We start from the raw sequence: 23,804 nt of genomic DNA on the forward strand, positions 1-23,804 counted from the left end.
AGGCCACGAACGTTTTGATAGAGAAGGTTCAGGCGCATCCGGGTGGATTATTATTAGATGTTTCAGATGTGTGTAACATGGATTCATGAAGAGGACCTAGAAACCGTTTAAAGAGGCACCCGTTCGGCCACAACGATGGGTCTTGCAAGCGTTCGAAGTACTCATCGGAGAACACGACATGAAACGACGCATAGTTGGCGAACCTTGTTTTTAGTCGTTTGCAGGTTACAGGAGGGGCGTTCACGGGGGGGGGAGGGGGGGGGGGGGGCGTTATAATAATCAATCAATCAATCAATCAATCAATCAATCAATCAATCAATCAATCAATCAATCAATCAATCAATCAATCAATCAATCAATCAACCTTTATTTTCGGTGCCCAGGAATAACCCTAGGGTCTTGGTGCTGGTACACCATACAAAACGAAAAAAAACACACTAAAATTAAGACGAGACAACACACAAAAACAACCTGTATGACATAAACAATAAAGTAAAAATAGTTACAGAAATCCTAGAAAGCAAAAAAAAGGGAACAAAAAGAGAAAAAAAGAACAGAAAGTCAAAAAGGAAAAGACAGGCTTGGCGTTGCAAGCCATGGCAATCGGCCAGCGAAGCGTTCAATAGACTTGAAAAATAGGAACTATACAAGCAAATATTGCATGAACATGACATAGAGTATACGTATAAATCCAAGGTTTTCTAAACAACGTGTTAGGAAGTTCCACAAAAAAAAAGAGAGAAAAAGCTTCAGCGTTACCAACACTGACACTAAAACGTACGGATATTCAAGCAACACAAAACAAGGAAAACTGAAAAACAAGCAAGAATACAGTTTGCATATAACAAATACGGTACATAAATTTGCTGTGACATAAAGCACTTAAGCTACAACAGTTTTCAACTCATTAGAGAACAAAGTAAAAAAGCTCTGGAATATATCAAGACGAACGGAATTTGGTATGACATAAAGGACTTAAGCTACAACAGTTTTCAACTCATTAGAGAACAAAGTAAAACAGCTCTGGAATATATCAAGACGAACGGAATATTCATTATATGAATATTCCGTTCATTATATGAATATGAACGCTCAGGGTAACCTGAAGGGAACACGGATTGCATTCCACTACGGTATAGCCCAATGTCATTTGTCACCATAACGGTGGAGCTAAGACGTCATCGCCCACCGCGGGCACCGTAACTGCGGCTGTTGATCAGTCTCATGCCGCCATGACGAACTCCGTCGCTGCCCCCCGCTCGAAGAATCTTCACTGCTCATTTTCATTAGGGTGAAGCCACAATTCTCTCGGTCTGCATAGTCTTGGGATCTATTGATAATTTTACAAGTTTTCTCTTTTCAGGAAATAGACGGGCATTTCATTCTTCCATTCTCGTAACTTTGCAAACGATAAGTTACTGTCCCCCAAAACGCCAGCATGCATACGGTTACAGTTAAGCGTGGATGTAACGAAGCTCCATGTAACAAATTCCTCGATTTAACGAAGCTTTTCAATTCCCCATTGCCAGCCCCATTGAAACCCATGTTCTTGCGACCTGTGTGTAACGAAGGCGTTGCGCTGAGTAAGCTTCATGTAACGCATTCGCTACACTGATGAGCCAATGTTTCTCGCATTTTTTCTGAAAAGCGACCGGAGAAAGGCACTAATTTAGCGAACTTCGCCCGCATCGCAAGCTATATATCGTGGTTTTCCAGTGTGAATGCAGTTAGTTCCTAGGCCTGCCTGCCGGCGTGTACTCGCGAGTTTCCACTGGTATCTGTGGTGACGGTTCGTCGGGGATGAGTTCGGCTGCCAGAAAACGAAAAGTTTTTCGTTTCTCGCAACTTTAAATGCTGTTTCTGCGGGCAAGAAAAAAGAATGTCGCCCTGTAGAATGTTCCACGGCACCACCTCATGTAGTGTATCACTCCGCCAAAGCGCCGGACCCGTGACGTCAGTGCGCGCGCGTTTTGAAAGGGGTTTGCTATGAATGCGTGATATCGTCTGCCTTGTCTCACGCAGTTTGTTTGTCGTCACTGGAGTCGTTTATAAGCACATTAAGTCCAGAAAATCACGGGAACGGCTCACGCCATGTTCAAAATATTCCCAGTAACGCCCTACTTGCGCCGCGCGGAGAAACATCCGGCTACGGTGATAAGGCTCAGCGGCAACGTCCGGTGCCGTTCTTAAGTTGTCACCGAGTATAGCAGTGATTCGCTAGTCGCCGGAGGGGCTGTGGCGGCCTCTCTTTACTAGTTTCAATGTCAGCCTGGAGTTGATGCTGCAAGTAGTCACAAGAGGGTGTCGCAGACCCTAAACAAGCCGATACGGGCGGACTGTACGGATGCGCGGAGCGCTGCAGCGGCACCGGCGACTAAAGCGGATAAGTTTTGAATTTTGTTTTCCGTTTTAGGGGCGAGGCACCTCAGGACCTCGCTTTGTCCGGGACTTCTCGTCCGTGTACACAGTGTTGCGCATGCGCGAGGAGCATGGATTTGAATGGATTGGATTGGATCCGAATTGTAGTACTGTACACACGCGTTGCCATTCATTTACATGCGCGAGTGGGCAATGCCACGGGTGATTTACGGTAAGAACGATCCCCAGTGATTCGCCCACTCGTCATTATTCACTGCGTGGAGATACGTGTTTTTTTTTATTGGTAATGCGTTAGAGAAAACAGTTGTAATTTTAGTCGCTAAGGTTAGGTGGGAAGGAGCAGGAGTGTTTAGCGGAAGCGCTCGAATCAAATGTGACACGTGATTGTTACACGTGAATGTTGAAACGCGTGGTAGTGAGTAAGACTGATTAGTAGTTTTAGTTGGTGAACTCTGCAGCGGCTTTTCAAGATCAAAGGGATTTTGTGTTCATCCGCAACCAATGGCATCTCGCCGTTTGTGTGACGCCCGCGACGTACGTTTGAAAGGAGAACTGCTTCCAATATGGCCGCGCTCGCTTCCCCACCACTGCCGCGCTGTCGAGCGACAACGAGGTTACCGAGAACCAACAGCTCTGTAGGCGATTTGTGTTACGAATGTGCCGTGCATCAAGAAGCCGCTTATCGTCACCTGTCCCGTGTGTGTCTTGCCGCGTCGTGGTTTGTACGTACGTGAGGAAATCGTGGCGGCACTGGTGGGCTGTTTTATGCACTCGGAACGTCGTCAACGAACTCGCTCTGAGAACGGCAAAGCGTCGAAGCTCGATCTGTTGCTGGTGTGATTGTGGAAATTGTGTCGGTGTAACGCAACCTTTGTGAAGAAATAATGCGATTTGCTTTCGTCTACGGCAGTAGCGGTGACAAGTTGCAAGCGTTTTCGTTTGTTGCTGTGAGCGTAGCCTGCGCCCGATGTTGAGCGCAGGCCTACGTGGTGTCCGTCCGGCCCGACGCGGATCGTGCAAACGTGTGCGGCGTGTTTTTTGGCCGGATACGGCCGCTCGTACAGCCGAACACGTTATTAAGACGATTGCCAAATCTTACAATGTAAGGTATCTTTCCTTGCCGATTCGCGCATTGCTTTAGCCTGCCGGGGTACGAACGGAGGAGTGGTGTGGCGTTTTTTTTTCCCCTGGCGTAAACAGGTATGATTAAATCATATTGCAGAGACTCGTGAAGAAGTAAACGTTCGTGCACAATTATCCGAGACTGGGTTGGGTAGCTTTAAGAAAATTGGTATGAACCTGCCTTCCTGCGAGAGACGGGTGCCTATGGCGTTCTGTTTGTGCCAATGGGCACATTATCGAACATACAAAAGTATGAACGAGTGCGAGTATTGTTGAGGTAATCAAATGTGGTTGCGTTTCGTTTCTTGACTGTCATTGGTTGGTCGTAATCATCAGTAGCATTTTTTAAACGTATAAGAGGGCTAAATAAACATCGAAACTGCATGATTTGTGGATTTTGAACCACGCCGTTGAAGGAAGCCGGAAATGTGTGGCCCCGCAACATGACCACGTAGTTTTCCATACATTGCCAGAAATACACACGCGCGCAGCTTTTTATTATGCCTGATAAGATTATGGTGCGTATGTTCCCATCATTAGTGTAGCGGCGCTACACTAAGTGGCATCAGAGAAACTGACTATGCATGTACTGAGGCTGCGTATTTCGTGTGCAGTGTGGAATTTCTCTAAGTGTCGTGAGCTGTTAAAGTTGTTTTGAAATAGCTGAATGCGTTTAGTAGGAATGAACCAATAGTTTATCTTCCCTTTATTTTCATGCAGTTTGTGTGATGGGCTTTATGAGTTATAAAAATTTGTCTATTGCAGCTGTGTTTCATAGTGATGGCTGTAGTTTAACGATTGCATTTTGGTGCTTTTGCAGTTTGAGTTTCAACAAAGGGGTTACTGTGTATTGGCAGACATTCAGATTTCCAGTGTCTCTGTCATGATAGACTGTATTATACAGAGTGGAGGACATGCTTGAGCGTCTTATCATGGAGCATACTTTATTTAGATTCAACACCGCTTCCCACTTTTAGATGTTTTTATTGTTCCAGCAACTGTGGAGAGCCTTCAAACAGTGACTGAAGGTGGTTCAGGTTGAAGAGCTGCAGTAATAATTGCTAACACTTGTGTATCAGGTGGAAATGAGGTATGTCACCCCTTCAGAATGCTATGTTCATACTTTTCAAGCATGCACTGTTGATTCTGGTTACACAGCTGCAAGAATAATAGAAATCAGTTATGCGGCATATCAAAATGGTTCAACTTCAGGCCTCCAAAGTGTCATGTCGCTGCTTTCTGTGCGCACTGTTGCTTCCGGCTGGTTCAGACGCAGTAAAAATTGGAAAAACTTACTCAGCAGGTCGCAACGATTTTACGTCACTTCTTCAAGATGCTATGTAACTCCTTTGCAGGGTTGAACTGTTCCTTCTGACTAGAAAGATATATGGTAAGAAGCGAAAGCTCTAATAAAATACGTTGGAATGTGTTTACGCTAGGCCTTCGAGCTGTGATGTCGCTGCTTTGTATGTACACATTGTAGCTTCTAGCCATGAAGTTGTGGTGAGGGTTGAAGACACTAACATAATACGTTAAAATAAATTCATGCCACATTTTCAGGCTATGAAATCGCTCCTTCTCTCGCACACGCATTGTAGTTTCTGGCCATGAAGTTGTGGTAAGAGTTGAAGGTGCTTATGTAGTAGGTTAGAATGAATTCATGCCACACCTTCACGCTGTGAAGTCACTGCTTTTCACGTACACACTGTTGCGTTTGGCTTTAAAGCTGCATTAGGCATTGAAATAACTGGTGCACCAATTCAAAATGGATCCAATGTCAGGCTTTCAGGGTGCCACTTTGCTGCTGCCGGCTGGAAAGTGCGGTAAGAATAGAAAATGCTTGTGCAGTAGCCTATGACACCTTGACAAGGGGCAGTGAGAATTAAATATTTGTTCTCCCTGTTCCAGTTTGGTGCTCTGATTGGTTGCAGAAGTGGATAAAATGGAAATGCTTGCATGGAGATGTCGGCACATTTTTAAATAATTCACTTAGATCTCATGTTCATACTCATATTATTGGGCCTGTTGAGTGTGGTTGTCTAAATAGGTGCAGTAAGAATTGAGTGCACTTGTATAGCTGTTCATTCAAGTTTTATGGGGCAGTCAGTGTTCGAAGTCACTGTTTGGTGTACACAGGGGAAGATTATTGGCTTCGGGAAAATTATCAGAAATTAAAATGCTTCCAGAAAAGCTTGACATGACATGGCTGCAAAGCAACTACATGTTGAACCGAATATTTTCTTTATGTATGCTATTTCAAAAACCTCATCAACAATAAAAATATCTTCACGGTAGGCTGCTGCACATCAGTGTAAACAATGTAGCAACACTTGGAAACGAACTTCGGACGGATGCATTTGTAAGTCACTATTCGCTTTTTTTCCATAAAAGCTCGAAACAGTATTTTTTTAGGCGGCTTCTGGTGCCATGGCCTCCTTTATAAAGGAGGCCATTCTAGTGCTTAAGGGTGTTTTTCTATCAATTTTCACCGTCAGTTGGGGTTCTCTGCGTTATCATTCCACTGTAAACTGCGCGGTGGTGATATGACACTAAAGAAACACCGCCAGCTCTTTTATTACATCGCCGGGAAACACCCCGGAAATGGTCGCCTGGAGTGAAAGCATGACACTGTATACTGTCAATCTAACCAACTGACGTAGAGCGTCTTGCCACTCGCGTGTCTCGTGAAGTAGAAATGATTAGACTTCTAACGTTTCACATCCCTCAGTTCTCTGCTCGCGCCATACGGTGTTGTCGTCCCGTTTAAGCGGAATAAAATAACGCTTGTTTCTTCGCACCTACAAGACAGGACACCTTATGCGGCATCGCGACCTCCACGGTTGCGTGCGTCGCCGCGATAGGTGTTTGCAGTGCGTCACTACGTTCGAAACAGTCGCATAGAACAATGCGTGGCCCGTTGATATCGCGGCCGAATTCTGAAAGACACCGATGAATTTTCGCCGCTGGTTTCCTTTTCACCCTTGGCTTACACAGTCCGTGCACTGCATCCAGCCGTTGCGGCGACGAACCGCCCCTTTCTTCCACCCTGCGTTTACGACGCTTGATTTAGCGGTGATGATGGCTATGGAAGATATTGTACAGACTACATTTCTTGACAATGATTACACACGCGAAGTGAAGAAATAGTCGATCTGCGACGAGCCCGACAAAATATAACGACGACCATTATGTTGAGAGAGAGAGAAAAGACTTTATTTACAGGATCCTGCGTGGGGTAGGTGCCGGCCTCGCAGGGCGCGGTCTACCCTTCTAATGTTCTAGTCTATGCAGTCCTAGAAACACTGGGCCTAGAACTCGAGGGTTGAACCTGACCCGACAGAGAATACTTGGGTTCCCGCGCCCCGCGCTTGCGGGTCACGAGTTCCCGTTCTCCTCTGCCTGGCCAGGGCCCCCTCGAGCCGCTGGATCGCCCATTTCTGAGATTGGCAGTCCACCGAGCGGATCCACCGCTCCATCTGCGCTGGCAGTTCTTGGCGGGCGGTGCTGTCGTGGGCACCAGTTTCTCCGCCATGAGATTCCCCAGCCCTGCCACACACATCACCGTCGGCACCGTCGCACGAACCGCCGCCCGGTATCGCTGCACTGTCACACCTCACTATGTGTTCTAGTGTCGCCAGTTCTTGTTCACATACACTGCACACCGGGCTTGCGAACATCTCGGGACATATGTGGCGCGCCATCGCCGGGGTTAACGCGCACTTCACTTGTAGGTGACGAAGCAACACCGACTCCGCTCGGGAAAGTTCTCGATGCGGGGCCGGATATTCTCTTCTTCCTTCCCTGTGCCTCCTGAGTATCGCGCCGTAGTCGACTAGGTGTTCAGGGTCTTGTTCGTCGCCGACACCCGCGGGGATGCTCTCGCTGTCGTCCCGGCACCTGATGAGTTCTCGGGCCGCTGCGTCTGCATCCTCGTTGCGGTTGTCCACGTTCGGTAGGTCCCCCATGTGGGCTGGGAACCACTTTATGGTGATGGTTGGCCCGGTCGGGTGACGTTCCGAGGTTCGCGAGGCTCTGGCGAGCCCCACGATCCGCTCCGCCTCCCTCCAGACCGTGCTTCTGGCGTAGTTCCTGACCGCTGTTTTGGAGTCGCTGAGGATCGTCCGAATGTCCGGTACTCCCATCGCCAGGCCGATTGCTGCCTCCTCTGCCTGGCATGGGGTCTTCGCTTTAATCGTACCCGCGTTGATCAGCTCACCCGTTGACGCCCGGATGACTGCCATCGCGTACACGCATCTTCTCGTTGGATGTCTAGCCACGTCGACGAACGCGGCGTTCTCGTCGCTCTTGTACTGCTTGGCCAGGGCCGCTGCTCTCGCCTTGCGTCTTTCCCAGTCCTTCTCCGGGTTCACGTTCTTTGGCAACGGGAACACTATGATGCCCCTTGCCGCTTCGTCCCTCAGGGGGACGTGGCTCTCCAGTTCGTCGTCTTCCGCACCTCCATGAGTGGGCGGGTTGATTCCCACTCTCTCCAGGATGCTTCTGCCCGTCTTCGTGCTGTTCAGTCGAGCTAGCTGTGCCGTTCGTTGGGCCTCGCCGATCTCGGAGAGTGTGTTGTGCACCCCCAGAGCCAGCAAGGCCGACGTTCTCGTGCCTGGCAGTAGACCCAGGGCGCTCCTGTAGGCCTTCCTGATGGCGGCGTCGATCTTCTCCTCCTCCGCTCTGGTCCAGCGGTGGAAGGCTCCCGCGTATGCTGCCTGGCTGACGACGAAGGCCTGCAACAGCCGCAGGAGCCCCCTCTCGTTCATGCCTTGGTACCTCGTCGACACCCGCTTCACGAGGCGGGTGGCGATCCCGATCTTCGTTACGATGTTCTTCATCGCCGTGGTGTTCGTCTGGACGCCGTCCACGAACATCCCCAGGATTCTCAGCCCGGAGACGTGCGGGATAGGCGCCCCGTCGCCCGTCCGGACCACGATGTTCTCTGCCGCGGCCTGGTTGGCCGCTTTCCGGAACCGCCCCGGTGGTGGCAGGATCAGGAGCTGAGACTTTTGCGGCGAGCACCGCAGGCCCGTGCCCGAGAGCGCGGCCTCGACGGCGCACACCGCATTCTGGAGGTTCGACTCGATCTCCCCGTCGCTGCCGCCGGTGACCCAAATGGTGACGTCGTCAGCGTATAGGCAGTGCCGGACCCCCGGGCTCAGTGCTTCGAGGCGTTTGGCTACCTCGATCATTACTATGTTAAAGAGGAACGGCGAGATCACCGAGCCCTGCGGGGTCCCGACGCTACCCAGCCGCCTCTCCTCCAGCTTCTGGTCGCCCAGCTCCAGCCGGGCTATACGGTCAGACAGGAACGCTCGAACGTAGTTGTAAGACCTCTCGCCCAGGCTCAGGCGAGAGATCTGCTCCAGGATTGCAGAGTGTTTCACTTTGTCGAAGGCCCCCTGGAGGTCCAGGCCCAGAATGGCTCGGTTGTCTCTCCCAGGCAGCCCTCCCGGGGGGTCCAGGATCTCTCGTTGGATCAGCAACATGGCGTCCTGGGTACCCAGGCGTGCCCGGAATCCGAGCATCGAGTCCGGGTAGATGCCGTGTCGCTCCATGTAGTCGTTCCACCGGGCGTTGAGGACGTGCTCCAGCACCTTGCCCACGCACGACGTGAGCGAGATGGGACGCAGGCCCTCTATGCCCGGTGGCTTGTTGGGTTTGGGCAGGAGAATCGTCTTGGATGTTCTCCACGCTTTCGGTAGGGTGCCGCTTCTCCAGCACTCGTTGAAGTATCTCGTTAGCGCCGCAATTGATGAATCGCTTAGGTTGCGGAGCGTCTTGTTAGAGATCTTGTCCGGCCCGGCGACAGATCGGCCGTTGAGGTTCCGCGTTGCCAGGCGGACTACCATTATGTTGACTATGTTTTTCCAAGCAGACGACGGCTAAGCGACGTGCAGCGGTCGAAATTCAAACTATTCAGACCCAGAAAATCATGTGCGCGTTGTTTATATGTTTATTTCTGTTGTCTAACAGTAAAACAATCCCAGATATCTTTGATTTAAGTATAAAATACACCGGGAATAGTTTCTATCAAGAATAACCTTTGTTTTAGTGAGTAATTTTTTTCTCCTGAGCCAGTTTTCAATGAGGACGACTTTTTCTTTTTCCTGTGAAAATCATTCATTCCTCAGAATGAAACATATATAAACGACATCATAATCAGATGGTTATACTGGCAGCCGCTCATATTAGTAATCATGGGTATAAACAGCTGCAATATAACGAACTATTTTTTCTAACCGTGGAGAGTCAGCTAGCGGCTAAACAACGCTTGAGGGCGGAGCCAGCGGAGCTGCACTTTTACCCTGTCATCAACTATAGTTAGGAATTGATGCTGTAGGAAAGCATCGCACGGTATCTTCTGCTTCTTGACTAACGTGGACGGCGCCGGAGAACGCAGCAGTGAATAGGTTAGAGTTGGGCACGTCCGGGCCGGGCCATGCCACCAAAGAAGAAGCCGGGTGTGGTGTGCATGGGCTGCGACCGCGAATACCCGCTCGAAGAGACGATATTCGAGGCGGTCGAGGAAACGCAAGGGCATGATTTTATGTGCAGATTGTGTGTATGCTAGCGTCGCGACTCGACCGGCTCGAAGAAGAAAAGCAGCAGCTCCGCCTGCAAGTTGGAGAGTAACAGGATGAGCGGAAAGGCGACCGGAAGCAGCGGGATGCACTCGAAGAGAAGGTGGCGCAGATGGAGGGCAAGCCGGGGGGCAATGCGGGCAAGAATGTCGTACGCAGCGATTCAGGCACGCGGAGGAAAACGATGGCGGACAGGGCAGCGCTGATCACCAGTGCGGTCGTTGCAGAGGAGTGTAGCGAAGCCGGAGAACCGGTCACGAAGGATCGGAGCTATAAGGAAGTCAGGCTGACTCAGGAGCAGCGGGAGCAGGTAGCCGCGCCGGAGGGCAGGCAAAAGAAAGGAGCATGTTGATCGTGGCAGGGGACGCGTACCAATCTCGAACATGCGCTACTCCGAAGGGGAGATAAGAGGACGGGTGAGGGGGAAGAGATTGCGCAGGTTGGCGTGTTCCCTGGGCAAACGATTAGGGTAGTTTTGAAAAAGGTGAAGGGCAAGATGAGGCCGGGCAGAACCTCGTGCTTATAGCCGGAAGAACCAATGACGCTCTGCAGGGAAGGGGCGCTGGAGTGCGAAAGCAACTCTAAAACGGCGTGAAGGAGCTTCGGGCGTGTGCCCAAATGTGCAGGTCGTCGTGAGCACGGTATCGGAGATTATTGGGCGAGGGTGCATATGGAGAGTGCATATGGCAGTGAACGGAGAGATACGAGAGCCGGACATGACGACGAATTTCGCAGTCGTCGAAATCAATAGTGATGTCCAACGGGTGGACAGAAAAGGGCGTTCCAGCGGGACGGAGTCCACTTCAGCGGACAAGTGGGAGAAGCCGTCTGGCGACGACACGTGACGCCAGCAGTGGCTTTTTTAGGGGTGCCGCAGGTTTTTGCGTGGTTGGAGTAAGGGGGGAGCAAAGGGGGGTAGCTAGGTCGGGACAGGTGGGTGCAGGCATAGGTCGGCAGGCTCACTCGTAAGTGCACTCACACTCCCCCCCCCCCCCCCCCCCCTTCCCACATATCCACTGACGAGTGCGAGTTCCACTCGCCGGGGGCCCCGTTCAGCACTCGCGCTATTTGCGCGGCTTACCGCGGTAAGCGCCACTATTGCGCTTGCACTCGCTGTAGGCTATTCGTCGCAGGAGCCGCCTGCTGTGATGGTTTTTAATGGCAGGATTGCTTTCAACTCCGGAAATATGCCGTCACTGAGCTCCTGCTAGGGAACTTCAGTGCTTCAGGCAACTACCGTTTACACAGATGCCGCTTGGAATGAGGACACACGGGAGGCCACCCTTGCAATGGTCACCCCTTTGGGTCATGCAGAAAGTCACAGGCCTACAAATATCACGAGCCTACGAGCCCACAACTAGAGCTCCATGCCTTCTGGACGGCGATACTTGTTGTACGCACCGACGCGGCGCGCTCACTGTGGACGGCACGACAAAAAATCACCATAATGTGCGACAGCACAGAAGCCATCAAACGGCTTCAAGGACCAAGCATCGGTGCTTCAGTGTGCCACTTCATTAAGGAGTGCTGAGCACTAAGAAACAACCACAACGTCCAGGTATGCATCGACTGGGTGCCGGGACACGCGGATAGCCTCGGGAACGAGGTTACTCAGGCGATGGCGAGCGCGCGAAACTCTACGCTCCACTTGATTCCCGAACACCCGGTGCCACCACTGATTTACGTCTACCAGGCCAGCCCCGTAGAACAAGAGAAAAAACGAAGGAAGACAAACCTGAGAGACATATGATTACCCAAAATGAGCACCCTCTTCCAAAGGGCTTACCCCGAGGGCTCAAGTTCTGACCTAGAAGGCTCGAACAGGGGCCGCCATTACCGAGGATGTGCTGCACAAGTGGCGCTCCTACTTTAAAGTGGCGGCACGTAGCAACCCTGAAAGACGCAACGGCTCCGCCGCTCTCATCGACCCACCGCCCTGCCCGTACTGCAAGGACTCCACAGTCAAGCAGGACATTTGACACCTCCTGTGGGACTGTGAGGGCCTCCGTGAACTACGAGCCCGACACGCATCATACGAAGAGTGGACGACGCCCACGAATTCTAGTCATGACATGGAGAGATTGCTCCCCCTGTGGGAGTTCACCAAAGAGTCGGGCGTAGCCCGAAGAATTTAGGGCCTCGAGAAGCCCTGCATCCCCTTTCAAACACCCCCCCCCCCTTCTTTTCTTAGGCCACTGGCCACCCTTTTTCTTAATAAAGATTTTACATGCATACATTTCCCGCATTTTCTCCTAGGGGCGGAGGAGCGAACCTTTATTGCTCCCAGAGAATGGGAAGAAAGGGGCAGGAGACGGTTGTCGGTTATCCACTGAGGTTGGCGTCCTTTTTCCGGGACGCGTTTCCATACGCTTCGCTGCACAGCGCCCCTCATGACATGTGCGATGTGTGCATATTCGAGCTCGACGATGTCCTGGATGTGAGGTTGCGGATACATTGATTGAAATGGTAGGAACTGTTTTGCGAGGGAGTGGATACCAAGGGGGGTATGCTGCTGTAATGTCGGGTAAGGAAGATACCTCGTAATGAAGTGAGAATAGGAGAAGACGCCCATGCCAAGTAAGCTGGAGACGAGTGTGTACATTGTGCCCCCAAATAAAGATCAACTTGATCTGACAATGACGCGAACGGCTGGGCAGCCTCGAACTTAGCGAGGGGGGTATATCTAGGTGACAACAACATGTGCGATGTCACAACGCGTGCTATTCTTTTGAGCTGCTGCTAAAACGACCCCGCCGTTCGGCCTTTGTGGCCTCGAAGTAGAGTTCTGGGTTGTTGCACTGACGGCCTGGGTTCAAGCCTCAGGAGGTCTGCTGTAATCTTTTTATTGCAATTTCTTTTCTAAACTCAATTCTTTATTGCAGTAGAACTCAATTCTCCGCGTTGTTTTGGCTATGAATGGTGATTGGGTATGTTTTAGGTCTCTTTATGTTCGGGGCACAGCCTCTTGTTGTTGATGATGATGATGATGACAAAAAACTATTATAGTCGTCTCTGTTAAGACTGAGTCACTGCTTTGGAGTGGCAGTGTCCTCGTCCCTTCAGACGGTGGTCAGGAACCCATGAGCCCTGGCGGCGTATTCCGCCAGCTGGACGACTGCTGTTCGGACGCCGGGTTGGGAGCTAAGCAGCGCGGCCTCCCATTGCTCGTGCCTTGTAATGCGTACACCTGGGGTCTCCGGTTTACTGGGACACGCCCAAATCATGTGTTGGAGCGTGGCGGCTGTGACGCCGCACCACTTGCACTTATCTGTGTGTTTCTGGAAGGTTGCGGTGGCACATGACAGGGTGTGGGAAGGTGTTCGATTGTATCCTGCGCCATGCAACCGATTGCCTCCTGCTAAGTGTACAATGAGCTGATGGAAGTGTGCGTCGGCCCAATCTGGGTAATTTCTTGATATGCAGCCAGCCTGTCCCTCCCCCCCGTCGATGACGGCACGTTGTCTTCGAAGACGGCCTGGTAGCTGAATCCTCGGGCCGCTTCGTGTGCCATATCGTTTCCCCGGAGAGACGAGTGTGCTAATGTCCATATCAAATGGATATGTCGTGAGGGCAGGATTGATTTGCCTTGAATTATCTTGGCTGCAGCTTTGGATATTCTTCCTCGTGCATAATTTCGTAGCGCGGTCTTGGAGTCGGAGATAAGGGTCGTGGCCGACGTGCCCGCAACGGCCAGAGCGATGGCTACCTCTTCCCCAATTTCGGGATTAGCCTGTGTGACGGAGCATGATGCGACCGTATTTCCCTGCTGGTTTACTACAGCAGCCACTGCCGCTCGTCATCCGCGGTAGTCCGCCGCGTCAACGTAGCAGACCTCTAAGTTGGAGTGGTACTGATTGTGAAGAGCCGTGGCTCGTGCCAGCCGTCTCTCTTGATGATGCTCCGTATGCATATTTTTTGGAAAAGGGGCCACACTGAGGTGCGCGCGTAACTCGTCCCCAGGCAAAATTTTTGTTCCGTGTTGGTCTGCGTAGGAGATGCGGAGAAGATCTAAGATGGCTCTTCCGGTGGCGCTTCCGGCTAGTCTGTTGTACTGTGCTGTGCGCTGGGATTCGACGAGTTCGTCTAGGGTGATGTGTATGCCCATCTCCACCAGTCGTTCGTTAGAGGCTGAGATTGTGATGCTCACTGCCAACTTGATGGCTTTGCGTATAATACGCTCAACTTTTTCTTTCTCTGTTCGAGTGAACATTTAGGTACGGAGTAACGTAGGTAATTCTGATTATAATGAAAGCATGCACGAGACGTAGGATTTTGCCCTCTTTGTGCCCATGGTGTCTGTTAACTATTCTTGCAATTATCCTACTAATTTGAGTAGCCGGGTTTCGCAGGACCTGTATTGTGACCGTATTAGTCCCGTTTCCTGTATACGCCGACCGAGAATGCGTATACACTGTGTTCGAGATATGCATCTTCTCTGTAGTTGGAACTGTATATCCGGATCATTTCTCGGCCTCCGACCGGCTGTGGCGGGTCGGAAGAGGGCGCAGCCTATGACCACGTTTAATTAATGTTTTGTATCGCGCGAAGACACATGTCGCGTGGGGCGCTGTGCAGCGAAGCGTTTGGAAAAACGCTTCAGGGTTGCCATGGTCGGCTGCAGGTCGAATGGCTCGGGTCACCGGGCCACGCTGGTTTACCTGGATATCGCTGGCCTGCGGGGCCTCCCACTGCTCCGGTGTCGGTGGGAGAACCTCTGATAGTTTCCCTTACGCTCTCGACACTCCCACAGCATGTGACACAGGGAGTTGGGAAATAAATTAATCTGTTTAGGTCCCATCGGGGTGGTAGTAGTAGTAGTAGTAGTAAACTTTATTCACAACAAAGGTAGAAGGGGAGGGAGTGGAGTTAAGGGTGGAATCCTATTTCCAGGACTCCAGCGGCGAAAGCCCCTAGCTTGGCTCTTTCCAGCAGTCCTCGCTGACTGGAGAGGTCCGAGCTGGACAGTGCCGCTTCCCAGGACTCTATTGATGTGTTGTAGTTATTCTGTTGCCATATGGTCGGGCAGCTCCATACAGTGTGAAAGATGTCTGCCTTCTGATGGCTTTTATGCCATTCTTCGCTGCACTTATCCGGAAACATAAGTGCTAATCTGGACTTATGTGGGCATGTATTGGTCTGGATTTTTCTAAGATTTCTGGCCTCCTCCGCGTCTAGTAGAACGTGAGGTGTCGGCATTGTTTTTCTGGTTGGTCGGCATGACCGCAGTCGGTCGGTGGCCGTACTGTATGGAGGAAAAACATATCAATGCTCCGGCTCCGCCCGGTCCATGATTTGCATCGCGAGGGAGTCCGCTTTTTCGTTTCCTTCCAGTCCCTGATGGGCCGGGGTCCATATTATTTTGTGTTAGCCCATGGTGTCAGAGGCAATTAATATACTCTTTGCTCATTTAGGAATAATTCCACAAATTAGGTTTCTAATTGCTCTCGTGGACTCAGTAATTATATATGGTGAGATTTTTCTTTTTGTGCTCGTCCCACGTTATGGCCATTAGGACGGCGGTGGTTTCGTGCAGTCAACGATTAAGCCCTGGCCATTTCCCCGGCGGGTAAGAGCCAAAACCATCGAGGGCATCATCATCATCATCAGGGGATGCAATGTGGCCTCTGGGTTATAAACGCGTGTGAAAGGCATGTGCTCAGTCTTATATGAGTATTTTAAGCATGCGAGTTCCAGGAGTAGCTATTAAGAGAGTAGAAAGGCACATCCCCGCTAGAGAGAGAGAGAGCAAAAAATTGTGGTTGATTCCTCTCTCATAGGAATCGGTAAAACATGAAAGTAAAATGTGCAGCGAAATCTGCAGATGAGCATGTTTTGTGGCTGGGCGGCTGTCTTGTGGGTGTGCTTGGCGAGCAACGTCCTGCTGGCGGGTCGCTTCGGCAAAGGTGTACTGGCGTCATTTCCGTGATGGATATGACGTCAGTGAAATCTTGGTGTATGTATCCCGGGATAAAACACTTTCGTGTTGAAATATAAAACCCGAAAACGAACAATTCTATACTTAAAGGGAAGCTGAAGCGCCTTCCAAAAAAATTGAGTTAGAGGCACGTTTATATAGTTTCTTGAGCGCTGACTCTGAATATCACACTGAATTTCATCGTATATGAGTCCAACCGGCATTTATCTTGCAAAATGCGCGGTCCCGTTTGAAAGACGCGCGCTTTTCGTCTTTTGACGCCACTGATTGGTTGCGCCCGTCATGACGTCAAAGGAGGACACCCTTAGGCCGCGCGGGCTGTCCGAAGCATTGGAAACGATAGCACGGCAGCGGCGCTTGCCTTTTCGGCAATTTAGCTTGCAGTTTAATGTTCGCACGAAACTGCAAGTTTATTTTGTAACTTTCCGTGCTGTTGGTTCAATTATCTTGGAGCTTATATTTCCTTTACACGACCGAGAACCCCAAACAGTGAATGTGGCGTCGGCTATATGGTTCCGTAAAAATATTCATGAATTAGACAACCAGCATAGCGGTTTTCTACTCGCTATGTTGATATTAGGTACTGCCTGAACTGTTTGTTACTATATAAGAAGCCATTTATGCCGAATATTAAGCGGCGTTTTATAAACAATCTACCAGCGCAAAGCACGTACTTACGTGCACTGCGCCAAAAAATAGCGTTCATGCGCTGTAAACGTATATGCGAGACATATGTTGCTGGAACACGCATAAAGCAACAAGCGGACTTTGCTTTCAAATTTTCTTTGTTCGATGTCGCCCACCCACCCCCCTTATTCATCCGCATACACACACGTACCCACACTGAAAACACTGTAGAATACTGATGCCTCCGCAGCATTATCGCCTCTAGTAGGGCTTGATTTTCGCTTGTGCGTTGCGCATTCTGCTGCAATATTACGGCCACCTCGTTATAATTAACAGACCAGTGGGACAAGGCAGTTACGCTGTAGTTACGTTACTTTAGGTAACAATCACCAAACGTTTGTGATAATGAATCGTTGGCCTGTTTCAGCATTTCTAGATTTAAGCATTTACCGCGCTAGTCGGACAAAGGCCGTATATGTACTCTTCGCTCCTAATTTTTTTAGTATCATCGTTATATATATCAACGACTATCCCTGGAGCACAGTTGAGGTTCAGTGGCAACAAGTGCTTGCCAGGTTGTACTATGCAGGCACACGGAATCTTGGGCAAAGAATTACGCCCCCGCAGTCAACACCAATAATGGCACGGTGGTGGTTCGGAGTATGTTTTTTTTTTCATTATAGACAAATATTACCTTATCGTGGCATGTACACTTGCAAAACAAGTAATGTGGTGGTCTTGGTTCTATTACCTTGTAGGAATATATTTTACCGCTTAGCCGGGAGAGAACTTCTATCAGGATTGGCCTCTTGTTTTAGTTTCGTCAAAAATTGGGTTTTTGAACACTGTTCTAAGCCCATAGGGAAAGAAAACCGACGCGTTTAACGAAACAGGAATTTCCTGAACAAATGTGACTTTGTTTCGGGAACGGAACGAAACACCCCCGGCCAAAGTACAGCAGTATTCCCCATCCTTCCTAAATCTAGCATCTAATGTGTAAATTCACGTCTGTCGCATCAAAAAAAGAAAGAAAGAAAGAAAGAAAGAAAGGGGAAAAAAATACGAAAAACGCATTGGAGCGTTTTACAAAGTATCTAACGTAGTGTAGTATATTCTCTGTTATCAAGCACAGCCATCTCGGTTGTCGCTTCCGTATGTTATCAAACATCCCGGCGTGGCATTATCCTGCTTAGGAATGGCATCATCCTGCTTAGGAATACGGCATGTTACCGTATGCCTCATTTGGCGTTCGTGCATACTTTTTGAACATAAATATTGTACAAATAAGTGCTATCAACCGCAACAACAATTATCCTTCACAAGGAAACAAGGCGAACAGAGCATGGCAGAGGCGGCCGATCCGGCCAGAAGACGAGGTATGACGTTTTTCAGCCAGTTTTCGCCCGCGCTCTTTGGTCTTCCGGCATCGCGCCGCGAGATGGGGGCGGGGCATCGGGCCACTTTTGTTCGCGCATTGCGCCGCTTCTATTGCATGTATTGCGAAAATATTTGGTACACGGGAACTATTCAATGTGTACTTGCTGCTAGCCAACTTTTCTTTTAATTCTAAAACCGCTTCACCTTCCCTTTAACGTAATCTTTAGTTATAAAGGTTGCTTACCCGCAAGAAGACCCCATGTGCAGGGGTGCACCCTTTACAGGCCGCTTGCTTCGTTGTACTGGCGTCACTTCCGTGACGGATATGACGTCACTCAAATGTTTGTGTACCCCGGAATAAAACACTTTCGTGTTAAAATTCCCCGGCCATCTCCAATAACGTGAAACTTGGGGAGGGGCGAAGCAACCAGTTTATAGGTGTATTCAAAAATTGCAAGTCTCTAGCCACACGGCGCGCGCTGATTGAGCGCCGGACAGGCGCTGGTGGGGGGAGAAATCACGTGCTTCATAAGGCGGTGGCACCCTCTCTTGCGTTAAAGCGGATTTAAGCAATTAAATGAGACAGACTGACCGTAATTTTGTCCACGGAGATGAAACTGTTGGGGCGTAGAGGTATGCAGTTTTGCTGTAAAAGTCTTGTGTCTTTGAAACACGAAGCGTTCTAGTGCGAGGCATTGGAAAACGAGTGCCCCAGTGCGTTCTTTTAGAATGCGTTACATTATAGCGCGAGGCGTTGGAAAACGAGTATCCCGGTGTTTTAGTCCGGTGACTACAGGAGACATCGACAGCCTGAGCCCCTAAGGGGCTTTGCCCTTAAAAACTATATTTTTTTTTCTATGATCGCGGAGGTGAGGGTGGTATCAGTCATTCGTCTCCAAGCAGGCACTCGATGAAGGTCACCAGGCCTCTTTGATCAGGGTGGTTGCAGGCAGTAGCCAACCACTGTTTAGTGCGAAGTGTTCTGACTGCTGAGGTGTTTTTTTCGTTTGTTGTTATTACTGCGGAAGTTTTCTAATAAGCATAAAAACTATATATATACATATATATATAGACTCCGGATTCCCGAAGAAACAGGAGAAGTGGGCCGTGATGTGGACCCTCTGTCCGTGAGGCGAAGTCCGGGGGACTACGCCTCGTGAGGTGCTTGTGCATTCCCGAAGGATATGTTCTTGTGTAAGTGTGGCGTTGCAGTAGCTGCCTGGGGGAGGGCTGGCGGCCCCATGTCTTAGGCGGTGTAACTATGCCGGTGTTCGTAGTGTTTTAGGGGGGAAGCACCTTAAGACCTCGCTTTGTCCGGGGCTTGGCGTCCGTATACACAGTGTTGCGCATGCGCGAGGAGCATTGGATTGGATTGGATTCGGATTGGATTGGATTGGAATTGTATATACTGTACACATGCGTTGTTGCTCATTTACGTGCGCGAGTGGGCAATGCCACGGGTAATTTACGGTAAGAACGATCCCCAGTGCTTTGCCCAGTCGTCATGCTTCACGTCGCGGAGATGCGTGAATTTTTTTATTACGAGAGCTTTCCCCACGGCATAACAGAAAGTTTTAAAGGTGCAACATTGCACCCGTTTCCAACAAAAATCCAGGAAGAGACTGGTACTTGGGTCCCCATATCCAACGCTTAAAATCTGGGGGTCCCCCACGAAGGAGTCCTATGCCTCGAAGGTGTCGAATTCGGGCGTTTCTGAGACCTGAGCAAGTTAATGGCAGGTGTTTGTTTTGACTTGTCTGAGTAGTGTTTGTTCTCTATCTAACGAGGGATGTCGGAGTGGTAGTCCGCGCAGTCGTTCAGGTACAGTCTCAGCTTGGCGATGCGAGCATGGGCATGATGGCCCAAATCATAGTAACCGAGATAAGAAGAAACGTAATTATACAAAAACTGAGATCACGTTCCGGCGATCGTTGGATACTAATGCGTTCGGGCTCGCAGCCATAAAGGATATGTGATCGTAATTATTTAACACCAAGATCGAAGACCGCACGTTTATTGTGGAGCCGGCACAGACGAAGTAACCTGTGTTTGACAAGTCCCGAGACAGCGGCACCTTTAATTCCTACGTATACGTCCATACTAGCTGAAGAGAGAGACTGCGCCTTTTCGAGTCCCACATGCACTACAGACTTCGCATTCTGCCGTGATTTATTCGATTTTGAAAATTTCAATGTTATAAGTACGCCGTTAGCCCGAAACTGACAATCTGGCGAACCCTCTGGTTGAAACATTCGATACCCTCGTAACTTTTGCCGCTGATAAAAATAGTTTTTTATTGGAAACCAGTCAGGGAAGAGTGTCCTGATGCTGGCTTATTGAGTCGATGTCGGGGTTGACGTCGCGGTTGATGCCGCCGTTTCCTCGGCAGGAACGATGGGAGCCGCCCCGCCATCCGCCGCGCCCTGTTTCCGAGAGTAGCACCACCAAGAAGCCCATCCTGATAAAGGAACCATAACGCCTAGAAGGAATGGGAACACAAAGACCATCCAGGAGTTAGAGGCCGCGGTGGAGCCGTCGTCATGACCTTTACCACCGCCATCGTCGGGGCCCCTACCGCCGCCGTCGCCCTGGCCCCTACCGCCGCCGCCGTCGCCCTGGCCCCTACCGCCGCCGCCGCCGCCCTGGCCCCTACCGCCGCCGTCGCCCTGGCCCCTACCACCACCGCCGCCGCCCTGGCCCCTACCGTCGCCGTCGCCCTGGCCCCTATCGCCACCTGCACCGCTATTCGTCCCGTCGCTGCAGAGGCCAGTGGCGTGGTTGCAGATGGTTCCAGCTGGACACGCAGTGCATGTGCGGCCCTCCTGGTACACCGGCTTCCCTCGGTAGTTTCCGGATGGACCATAGTTGCATGTGTAAAGCTGCTTGTAGGGATACCCTACACCCCCCGTATAGTGGTAGTACGTGTAGCCGCAGCCCACGTAGCGACTCTTGGCCCAAATGACCTGCGTGAAGTGGCCAACCATCCCCCCTCTCAATCCTCCACTCTGGAAAGCCTTCACCCGACTTGATGGGTATTCCCAGGATTCGTTGAACCAATCGAAGATCGGTGGCGGCCAGACCGGTGCCCCCAATGGTGCCGTGCTGGTAGAAATGGCGATGTTCTGGCCCGCAACGTCAAAGCGCCTAGTGCAGCGGTTATTGGTGTCGTCGTGCGCGAACTGGCACAGTTCTGCATGGGCCTGTTGTGGGAAAGAGGAAACGTGAGAAACATGTCAGGCGTGCCTATGATGGTCGTTACTGTAACGCTTGCCACACGTGGACAGCACAGCGTGTTTCAGAGGACGTCTAGGCTGTGGATCTAATACATTTGCACGCACAGAACTTGCGCTGAAGACAGGGCACCTGCTGCCGCAGTATAAAAAACAAAGCCCCTTTCGTAAGAGAAAGATGGTTAAAACACGAATATTTCTTCCATGAAGCCTGAATCTAACAAAGCCCCTTTTGTAAGAGAAAGATGGTTAAAACACGAATCTTTCTCCCGTGAAGCCTGAGTCGAAGTCAAAGTCCAAAATCCAAATTTTTTCAGCCGTTTCGGAGGGGCGCATTCGGATAGACGTCGGCTTCATGATGCGAGAGACCCATCGTTCGCTTCCGACCGCCACGGGAGGCGTTTCTTTCTTGAGGCGCTTGATGTGCCTTCGCTTATCATCATCGTCTTGTAAAACCCATTGCGTAAAGTTGACTTTCATGCAGTGCCTTTTACGCGTAAGAATGATGCCATCAGTAAGGCATAGAAAGCATCTCTTTAAAAACACCGAACCCGCCGCGGGCCCAGTGGATAAGGTGTTGTGTTGCTGAGCCTCATGACGCGAGTTCAATATCGGCCGCGGCGGCCCTTTTATGCCCAGGCGGTTGAAATCGATCAGGACCCCTCGACTACGGCACGACGCAGCCCCCCACTAGAATTTGAATTTGAACACATCGTACACGCCGACCCGGTTCTATTTTTTGCGGGGTGAGCGGCCCACTTGGGAGGTACGCAACCACCACATGATATCGGAGTCGTACACACACCTGCACACCCCATAACAATACCTCATGAAAGGTACACAATAGATAATAGACTGGCCATGTGTTCTAAGTATGCAAATTATGAGAGGAAACCCAAGCCCGCATCGCTCACTGAGACACGTTATACGTCTTCATAAAGCCTTAAAATAAGTTCTCACGACATAGATATGTACATGTGCGTTACGTCACCTCGCCAGACTTCGCCGGTAGAGGCGCATAGCACCACACTTAGTCCTGCATTGCGTCCAGATAGGCGACCGCACAAAGCTATCTTTAGTAAAGACCGGCGTTTGTGGAAGCTGCCTAGAAAATGTTCAAATGTAATTGGTACGGCCGCCCTCAAATGAGACAGCACCAAAAGCCATGTGCACTCCCCGAGGTGCTCATCACGGTCAAACCTAGCGTCACTAAATGAAGGCTTTTAGAATATCGGCACTCTTTTCTGTCATTGTTAAGTGCCGCCGGCTAAATTTTCATTAGACGGTCGCCACCACGTGATATTTCTTTACGTATGGGCGCAGCCATTTTGTTTCTGGGCGCCTCTCCTCTCTCTCTCTCTCTCTCTCTCTCTCTCTCTCTCTCTCTCTCTCTCTCTCTATCTGTGCTGCGCGGACGCTAGAGAGCGGCCGGTCACACTGTGCCCGTCACAACCGGCGGCGGTTTCGTTGGCAGAGATGGCAACACTGCAAGCCAGAAACAAAATGGCGCCCAGACGCTTCTGGGTGCCCGAAGTGGCGGTAGCTTATTTTGTGATGCTAGCCAAGCCCGTGTAACAAAGCTGCAGGGGACGGTGGTATACCTGCGCCCCTTTGGCGAGACCGTCGTCCCAGAGGAGCTCCTGCATGTCGGCGGCCGGCGGGAACCCTGCCAGATTCCCCAGGGCCACCTGGCTGCGGTGGTCGTTGTGCGCCTTGAGGATCGCAGAGCGTGAGGCCGCGTCCACGCCTCTGCTTTGAGGACGGCACCAGGCGGGAGCTCGTGCGCAGGTCGTGTGATCCCGATTCTTTTGGCAGTTCAGTTCGCACACTGTCTGGCCTGGGGACCCCAGAGACAAGGCGATCACCCAGAGCAAGACTCGCCGTAGAGGGGTCATCCTTCTTGTTCTTCTTGTTCTTCTTCTTAATGTAGTGGCTCGTGCCCACAGAGGGGCATTGCTGTGGTTATTTCCCTGTTATTGGCGCATAGCCAATCAGGGAATTGGCTGAACATCTGCCGTTACAGAAAAGAAAAGGATTCTTATATAATTAGGGTACTCGAGCAAAATTATTTAGAGGGATTTGAAGGTTGTTTTCCTTCTCCAGGTGAGGAAGCGAATAGAAAATAATAATAATAACAATGATAATAATAATAATAATAATGATAATAATAATAACAATTTATCGCCCTTAGTTCTGACAATACAGAGTAGCAGGCCTGTCGAAGCCGATTTGACTAGCCGCACCCCGGCAAGTCGACGAAGCGAAATAAATGAAAGGCAAAGAGGTACATGTATTCGCCGAAAACTCGGAAGGAACGCATCAAATAAAGATAAGCATGTATACAAGAAAAAAAATTACGCCCAACTCCCCTCGCGGGAACCCTGGTGTGATGCGACGCTGAGGGGGGTTCAAGCGCAAAGGGAGAGCAACCGTCGGCCGAAAGGCTGCCGGAGAGCGGCACACCGGTTATATGCGCAGCGCGCCCGAAGGAGAGGAGACCGCGGAGAGAGAGAGTGCCGCGGCTATGACGCAACACAATCCAACACAATC

The sequence above is a fragment of the Haemaphysalis longicornis genome, unplaced genomic scaffold, assembly GCF_048455015.1.
Source record: "Haemaphysalis longicornis isolate Haplotype H1 unplaced genomic scaffold, Haemaphysalis longicornis Haplotype H1 scaffold_33, whole genome shotgun sequence".
NCBI classification, from domain to species: domain Eukaryota; kingdom Metazoa; phylum Arthropoda; class Arachnida; order Ixodida; family Ixodidae; genus Haemaphysalis; species Haemaphysalis longicornis.